Genomic DNA, 9,333 nt, shown 5'->3' with positions numbered 1-9,333 from the left:
ACCGCTGCCGCGGGACCCGCCGGCCGAGAACGCCCGGGAGGAGGAGGCGGCGGCCAGCTCTGAGGAAAAGCTGCAGCCGCCGCCTCCGCCGCCGAAGGAGAATCCCTGGACCAGAAAGCCTCCCCAGCACCTGTCCCCCGCCGGGACGGGGCCTCTGCCGTTGCCCCCACTGGAAACCTTGGAGGCAGGTCTGTGGCTCCTCTGCGGTGGGCACCGGGAGGGTGTGTGCAGGGGCGACTCGTGGAGACCAAGGCTCCGCGGGGCTGGGGGAGGGGCAGGGGCAGGGCTCCTTGCCCTGTCAGTCGGAGGTGTTTCGTTCCAAGGTGTCATTCATTCTGCCTATTTACATAAATGGACATCTGGGAAGGGAGCGACAGGAAGAGGTGGGACCTCGGGTTCTCCTTGACTAGTGGAGGCACGGCGGGGGCAATGGAGCTGAGCCACTCCGCTGGCACTGCCTCAGTTTTGTCTTGCCTCCACGTGGTAGTGACCTGGGAAAGCTGACTTGAGGTAGATGTTCAGTTCATCCTACAGAAGTTTCTGTAGACTGAGAAGAGGTGAAGCAAGTCGGACGGGGAATTTATTAATAATTGGAAGAGCAGTTGTGATTTTTTTATTATGAAATAATTGATAAGCTGAAAATTGTCAGGGTTTTCAAAACGGTGCTAAGTAGTCATATTAAAAATGAGACACTGTACTGTAGTTGTTAGTAAAAAGTTTTGAGTTCATAATTGTGGAAAATTGTTGAAATAGGGTAGTTGACCGGAGAGTGAATTGCTCATTAGGTGAATAGTAGTCATAGTAGTCTTGTGGTTCAACGGTAAAGAATCCTTCTGCCAATGTAGGGTATGCCTGTTGGATCCCTGGGTCGGAAAGATCCCCTGGAGAAGGAAATGACAACCCACTCCAGTACTCTTGCCTGGGAAATCTCATGGACAGAGGAGCCTGATTGGCTGCAGTCCATGGGTCGCAAAGAGTCAGATGCGTCTTAGCGGCTATACAACAACAAACATTCAGTTACCTCTCCTTCCTAGAGGAGGTAAGATTGTGCCACTGAATTTGATGCGGACCAATGCCCTATGTTCCCTAGAGATTTATTTTGGTTATAACAGCGTCAGGTTTTTTTTTTAAGTTAAATAGATATCCTAAATAAAACGAAGACTAGTTTTGCTGTCTAATTAAGTTGTAGTAAGTTAAGCTTTTCATATAGAAATTACAGCTGTTTACTTACAAGTGTTTGCTTTTCTTAAAGGTTAACAGTGAAACAGGGAAAATTTAAGCGTGTTTACAGGGTTGTGAGGATCAAATGAGACTAAGGAATGGTCAAATATAAGGTGATTGTTATAGACACATTTTGCAGCTATAGTAACATTTCTTCTAAGGAACTCCAATAGAGGGAGATAAGAGTTGGTTTGCACAGTAATAATCATTTTTTAATGCTGCAGAACAGTATAACTTTAAATAGTTATTTTACATCTGGGGTTTGATGGTCTTTAAATTATCATTTGATAAATCTTAACACAGAAAAATCTACTCAAAATTTTTTCTCTAAATTTAAACTTAACACCGTTTTCTCCTACCTGCAAAGCTCCATTTGTTTACCACTATTACTAACTGAAGAGAACAGAAGTCTTATATCGAAAACTTTAGTGAATCTTAATGTCTGTCTCACCTCCCTACTTTGAGACTTACACACATTATACATTATAGTCAGTGATCTACCAAAAAAAAAAAAACCTCTTGGTTGTACAATTAATTTGACAGGTTTTAAGACTCAAATTTTAATTGGAGATTACCTTGCTAAAATATTTAACAGTTTATTATAATTAGCCTGCAGGTGCCTTCATTAGGGACCTTAATCTTTGTTGCAGATTAAGCATCTGGTGATTAACCAGGTGTGGTTCCCATGGACTTTAATTTTGCTGATGTTTCTCTGTAGGCAACATTTCTGTTCTTGGAATCTATTCTGTACCTGCAGGAATACTGTTCTTTATATTTGGAGTGCTGTAGTAACTTTATAGTCTATCCCCAACACTGACTCTGTACTTCTACACAAAACTTCTACACAACTTCTATTCGTAACTGAAAAACTTTGTCTAGGTAACTTAGATAAGAGTTTGTGGAGTAGAAATGCACAGCTTGCATTCTAGACCAGATTAGCTACTACCTAGCTAGTTGACTTTCAGCAAGATTTCTGGGCCTTGTAAATGAATGAAGTGGATGTATTTTCTTTCATTTCTTAATACCAGAGGGCCTTCTGTAACCTAGGTCTGCCAGCTTTCTATTTTCCTAAGTAAATTTGCAACCTCAATCATAATGATATAGGAGCAGACGCCCTTTATGGTTCAGAGTCCAGAATAGGTGCAAACTTAGGGGAGTGTTAAATTAGTACAATAATCTTTTTCGTTGGAAACCTATGTGATTTATCCTATAAACCAGGAGATTCATGAGAGGGAAAGAGGATATTAATTATGCTATAATATCAGAATTAAACTTACGTTTTTCCTAGCCAAACGAGGATTTACTGTTACTTAATGAAGTACCAGAATTCCATCCATAAAGTTTTTGCCAGAAAGTTTACTACCAGAGATAGAAACATAGGAGATGTAGGGAAGTATTTCTGGACTTATAGTCATGAATTTTTTGTTAGAACCTGGAGTTCTAACTGAATTGCAAGTGAGGAATTCTTCAGCCCTGTGACACACTTTCCTCCACTTTGGGGATGGTTCTGGCTTGTGTATTGGTGTTTCTGGTAATCCAGATAAGAACCTCTTTTCAGCGAAAGTCCGGCCCACAAGAGAGCCTAGAATAGTATCACTGTGGTCTTAAATTCTGGTCAGGAGACTAGAAAGAATTGTTCCCCGATCCATGTTTAAAGTAATTTTACTTATTTTGAAGACCTTTACTAAAGTCACAGTATGGGATTTATGAGTCACTTACCTTGTACCCATGGTTATATTTTGCATATTAAAAATAAGCTTTGTAAATTTAATTTTTACTCACAAAAATATTGATTTGGGGACTTGCCTGGTGACCTAGTGGTTAGGATTTGGCTCTTTCACTGCAGAGGGCCTGGTTCAGTCCCTGGTTGGGGAACTACCCTTCATGCTGAGTGGTTGGGTCACAATACAAAAAATTATTTTTTTCTTTTTCATCTTTAGTCTTCTTGACCCCCATCAACCTTTTCTCCAAGTGTGTTTCCCAGAAACCTCAAATAAGCTTACTGTAAATCTAATAATGTTTTACTTGTTATATAAATTATACATTAATATGTTTTTATAAACACAAATTTGCTGTTCCCTTCAAAAAGAATAGTCATGTTACCAGTTTATTGAATATCCTTTCAGACCTTTCTGTGAAATTATTTCTAAATACAGTGTTTTGTATGTGTATTTAGACTATTCTCAATTTAAAATTTTGCCTGATCCTTTTATTTTTCTTTACAGTGAGTTTTTAAATTATATTAACACTAGTTTCAGGTGTGTGATTCAGATTTGCATATGCATATTGTGGACTTCCCTGGTGGCTTAGTGGTAGAGAATCCACCTGCCAATGCAGGAGATGGAGGTTCGATCTCTGGGTCAAGAAAATCCAGATGGTGCTAGTGGTAAAGAACCTGGCTCCAATGCAGGAGACTTCAGAGGCACAGGTTTGATCTCGGGGTAGGGAAGATCCCCTGGAGAAGGAAATGGCAACCCACTGCAGTATTCTTGCCTGGAAAATCCCATGGACAGAGCTTCCTGTCAGGCTACATACAGTCCATGGGGTTGCAAAAGAGTTGGACACGAATTAGCAACTAAACAACAACATTGCAAAATGATCACCATATGTTTAGTTAACTACCATCTACATACTTTTTATAAAAATTTTTTCTTGTGATAAAGTTGATGCTTTTTAGTCTAAACTTTAAAAAACTGCAGAGAAGTGGTCTATAAATATAACTGATGTAGTCAGTTTAGCCATTTACCCATTAATCAACATCCTGGTTGTTTCAAACATCTTTATGCATTTCTCTTATATACTGTCTGATTTACTCTAGGATAGCTACATGGAATTGTTAGGTCACAGTGTATTTGTTGACAGGTTGTTCTCTAAAGTGACTACAGATTGATAGTATCAATTTTAAGAGTCTGAGAAGTTAAGTAGGCTTTTTTACATATTTTTTTAAGGCACTCATTTACTGTAATAAAATGGCATTTGATGACATTTCTCCCTTAAATATAATAAAACCATGTGATTAATGATTGATAACTGTCAATGCCTTTTCTTAATTAAAACTTTGCTAAAGATTATGGTCATGAAAATTAGAGTAAAATCACCTATAATGTTGCATTTTTTTATTCTCACTATCCAAGCTTTTCAAATGAGTTGTTTTCTTATCAGGAATTGTTTCCTTATAGATTAAGGTATTGCAGTAATACTCAAAGTTGCATTTTGGCTCACCAGTGATTGAAAAATGGATATATGAAGATCACGTAGTTGTTTATGTGTATGTATATATGTGTGTATATATATGTATATACACGGATACATGTATGTATATGTGTGTGTATATATGTTGGATATATATACATATATATACATATGTATATACACATATAAACGTGAGTGTGTGTATATATACATTGGAGCTTAAATTTCTTAGGCTTCATCTGTCTGAAAATTTTTTAAAATTAAAGTTTCTATACTTCTAAGTTTTTAGGTTGGCTTTCTTTTTTAGTCTTAGATTTTTACCTAATGACATACTGGAAGAACAGCTTCCTCCATTTTGTTTGGAACATGGGAAAATGAAAATATTTTCTTGGTCTTGTTTTGCCTGTTCTATATGTGTGTATAAAATTATATGTAGAATCTGGTATATTAATACATACACATTTGTCTTATTTCTTAAGTTTTGCATTATTTTTTATAAATTACCAATAAAATCCCATGGATGGAGGAGCCTGGAAGGCTGCAGTCCATGGGGTCGCTGAGGTTGGACACGACTGAGCAACTTCACTTTCACTTTTCACTTTCATGCATTGGGGAAGGAAATGGCAATCCACTCCAGTGTTCTTGCCTGGAGAATCCCAGGGACAGGGGAGCTGGTAGGCTGCTGTCTATGGGGTCACACAGAGTTGGACACGACTGAAGTGACTTAGCAGCAGCAGCAGCAGTACCAATAATATAACTACTATATTGTTGAATATAGGAGTTATATATTTATTTTTTGGCTATGCCACACAGCTTGTGGGATCTCTGGAGCAGTTTTCTAGAACAGTCATGGCAGTGAAAGCCACGAATCCTAACCATTAAGCTACCAGGGACCTCCCTAGAGGTTATTTATTTAAATACAGTTATCTAGGGAACTTCCTAGAGGTTATTTGTTTTAATGAAGTCTGGTGGATCTTCCAACCCAGGGATCAAACCCGTATTTCCTGTGTCTCCTGCATTGGCAGCCAGATTCTTCACCACTGAGCCACCTAGGAAGCCCTTTATCTGCTACAATGAACATAGTTTTTTGGCTGTGCTGCTCGGCAAACAGGATCTTAGTGTCCAGAGTGTTCAGTTGAACCCATGTTCCCTGCAGTGAAAGCACGGAATATTAACCACTAGCCCGCCAGAAATCCCTACAGTGAAAATTTTATACAGACATCTTTGTATCTTGTCTTGATTCTCAGATAATTTCTGAGAAATGGAATTTTTTCCTTAAAATGTATATGCATTTTATTTAATTTTTAAAAACTTTATTGGATTCCAGTTGATTTACAATGTTGTGTTAGTTTTAGGTGTACCTCAGAGTGATTCAGAATGTATATTCATTCTTTTTCAGATTATTTTTTCATATAGGTTGTCATAGAACATTGAGTACAGTTCCCAGTGCTATACAGTAGGTCCTTGTTGGTTATCTTTTAAAAGGATATATATATATATTAGTAGTAGTAGTACTTTTTTGCCACGTGGCTTGGGGGTTTTATTTAGTTCTCCCACCAGAGATTGAACCCAGGCCCTTGGCAGTGAGAGCAGAATCCTAACCACTGGATTGGCAGGACATTCCAAAAATAGTATATACATTTTAAATGACAGATTACCCTTGAAAGAGTCTACTACTTCATATTCATTCCAACAGCATGAGAGAAATGTCCATTTATACAGGCTTCTCAACGCTTGGCATTTTCTTTTTTGTCAGCACAATAGGTGAAAATTGTCTTCACTTAGATTTCTTAGTGCCATTTCGTGTTTGGCTACTGCTATTTCGTTTTTGAATCATATTTTATCTTTTATTCAGATTTGTTTTTTTAAAGCTTATGTCATTCTTTTAACTAAAAAAAGAGTAGGTTGATGAGGTGGTCTAAGAGAGCAGCACAAAGGACTTCCTTATGTTGAATTTGGAATTAGACAAATGTATTCACAGTTGGCGTTGCACAACTGCGTGTTCCCTTTCTGCCTCTATAGGGTAGTCTACCCTGTGTGGTTAATAGCATGAAGGAGCAGACCAGAATGCTTACTTTTTGTGGACAGCTAGCTCCCAAAGGAAAGAGGGGAAAGGTGCTGGCTTTGCAAGTCAGTTCTTTTCCTAAACTCATTAATCAGGAAACATTGTTTCTGTGGAAACAATTGGGACTCGGGAACAGGAATGTTCTAGGACAGTCTTCCTTTTAAAAAAGTAAATTAACTAAAAGTGCCACTTGGTAACCAGTATTAAGAAATCCTTCTTTCTTATCCCGGAGTATCCAACCACAGTAGCCAGCATAATTTGTCAAATATCTTTTGATGAAAATAAATTACCATATTGGTAAACTATAAATATCCAAATTACAGTGTGTACTTAAAGATACCCTTATCAATAAAATGTCAGAATTATAGAGGCCACAGAATTAAATGCGATCAATTTTCCCATGTATTACCTGAGGAGTTGAGAGATTAAAATTTAAACAAAAGAATTGGTTGAAGTAAAAATCTCTTTTCCTTTTATTTTTAAATGTGTGACGAAATAAAGATCCAAGATTCTACCTTCCTGGCTGCCCTGCATGGCTTGTGGAATCTTTTGTTCCCAAATCATGGTTTGAACTCAGGCCTCTGGCAGTTAGAGAACTGTGTGCTAACCACTGAATCACCAGGGAGTTACCTCCAACTTTTTTTTTTTTTTTAATTGAAGTATAGTTGATTTACAGTATTGGGTTACCTTCCCAACTTCTTTTAGCCAGAGGTTATAATCAGTGTCTGTGTAGGGTATGGCACCATGTTGATTTTTAAATCAAAAAGATTATTAACTTACATTCGAATATTTTTGTTTGTAAATAACTTACTTGTCATTTAATACTGAAGTTTAAAAGTTTATGTGGTCAGAATAATTTTTAAATTTCTGACCTTAATTTTGTGATTATTAATGTCTTCTTGATTTGTAATAAAACTCACTTTTGTGGCCTATGCCTAACTACTTCCCATTACATCAAATAGTTTGTGTAAGGCTGTGTTTTGTAACCACCAGGCAATAATTTACTTGACTTAGCAATATTTTGGGATGTGTTTTTATTTGGCTAAGGGAAAAGTCTTTCAAATGTTTGATACTGTGTAACTTTCATAAAATATATGTGCTATTTATAGAACATACCTTAGTCAAATTCCAGATAATATTTGGACAAATACTGTTTTTGTTAGATTAGATTTTTTTCCTGCCTCCCTTTTTGTCCTACCCATCCATCATATTTTTTTCTGCATCTCATTTTTCTTAATGAAGTATTTATCCCTATGCATATTTATATGCATGTATACATTTCCCTGTAGTAGTTTCTGTAGACTTTTTAAGAAGAGGTGAAGCAAGTTGGAGAAGGGGGATTTATTTATAAATGGAAGCACAATTGTGAATTTTGTTATGAAATAATTGATAAGCTGAAAATTGTCAGGGTTTTCAAAACAGTGCTAAGTAGTCATATTAAAAATGAAACTGTATTATGGTTGCTACTGAAAAATTTTGAGTTCATAATTGTGGTGGGAAATTGTTGAAATAGGATAGTTGGACCTGATAGTGAATTGCTCATTAGGTTAATAATAGTCTTGTGGTTCAACGGTAAAGAATCCTCCTGCCAATGTAGGGTATGCCGCTTGGATCCCTGGGTTGGAAAGCTCCCCAATGACAACAAACTCCAGTATTCTTGCCTGGGAAAATCCCATGAACAGAGGAGCCTGATTGGCTGCAGTCCATGGTCGCAAACAGTCGAACATGACTTAGTGACTGACTACACAATATGCTTCCCTGGTGGCTCAGATGTTAAAGAATCAGCCTGCAGTGCAGGAGACCCAGGTTTGATCCCTGGGTTGGGAAGATTCCCTGGAGAAGGGAATGGCTACCCTTGCTTGGAGAATTCCATGGACAGAGGAGCCTGGCGAGCTACAGCCTATGGGGTTACAAAGAGGGGGACATGACGGAGCAACTGACGTTTACTTACACATTTACTTGTGTCCCTAAAGTATAAGGAAGTGTAGAGCAAATAGGCATGTACTCACTATCTGCTTTAGGAATAGAATTTCTACAGTTTTCACATTCCTTGTGTGCCCATCCCTGGGGATGTCGTCATCCTTCATCCAGCTTCCTTTCATAATATCTTATTTGAATTTTTCTGGTTTTAACTCAAAAATCATTTTATTTTACTCTGAATTAGTCATTGCCATGATTTATGGGATTCGTTGTTTACTAAATTATTGTGTTTTCTGTTTATTCGACTTTAATATTTACTTTAGGGCATGTTTAACTAGATAATCATCGTGCTAGATAAAAAGACATTTTAAAGCTTCATTTGGAGACTATTGTTATCCATCATTGTCTTCTTATTCAAGATAGGGACAGGTGATGATACTGTGATAGTCTTACACATGCTTTTACAGACGTCTGTTTTATTTTTTATGGCTTGATTCTAGAGATAAGCTATTTTGGTTTTTCCAAAGACAAATTGAAGTCTTCTGACTTATTTTCTGGATGCTTCTTGATGTATGTGAATATATTTATATATACAAATATATTTATATATTATATATTTAAATATTACATGTATTATATATATAATATATGGCTTCCCTGGTGGCTCAGTGGTAAAGAATCCACCTGCCAATGCAGTAGATACGGGTTTGATCCCTGGGTTGGGAAGATCCCCTGGAGAAGGAAATGGTAACCCATTTCCTTGCCTCGGAAACTACATGGACAAAGGAGCCTGGAGGGCTACAGCCCATGGGGTTGCAAAGAGTCAGACACTTATATATACACACACACACATACACGTAATATATATATATACACACACACACACGTATATGTATGTGTGTGTGTGTGTGTGTATATATATCGGAAGAGCACAC

The 9,333-nt window shown here is 37.5% G+C and overlaps 1 protein-coding gene across 6 annotated transcripts in view; it reads left to right on the top strand.

Annotated features, from left to right (window-relative positions):
• Nucleotides 1-6: 6 nt before the first annotated feature.
• LARP1B (La ribonucleoprotein domain family, member 1B) overlaps nt 7-9,333 on the top strand; it is a 135,094-nt gene continuing 125,767 nt past the window's right edge. Inside the window, exon 1 of one of the 6 annotated variants that reach the window (XM_010860241.1) lies at nt 7-188. The gene's annotated coding sequence lies outside the window, so the exon portion shown is untranslated. The other 5 variants (XM_010860242.1, XM_010860240.1, XM_010860243.1 and 2 more) reach the window with 5 other exon arrangements.

This window comes from Bison bison, unplaced genomic scaffold, assembly GCF_000754665.1.
Source record: "Bison bison bison isolate TAMUID 2011002044 unplaced genomic scaffold, Bison_UMD1.0 scf7180017864465, whole genome shotgun sequence".
Taxonomy (NCBI): Eukaryota; Metazoa; Chordata; class Mammalia; order Artiodactyla; family Bovidae; genus Bison; species Bison bison.
This window is presented reverse-complemented; position numbering and strand designations above follow the sequence as displayed.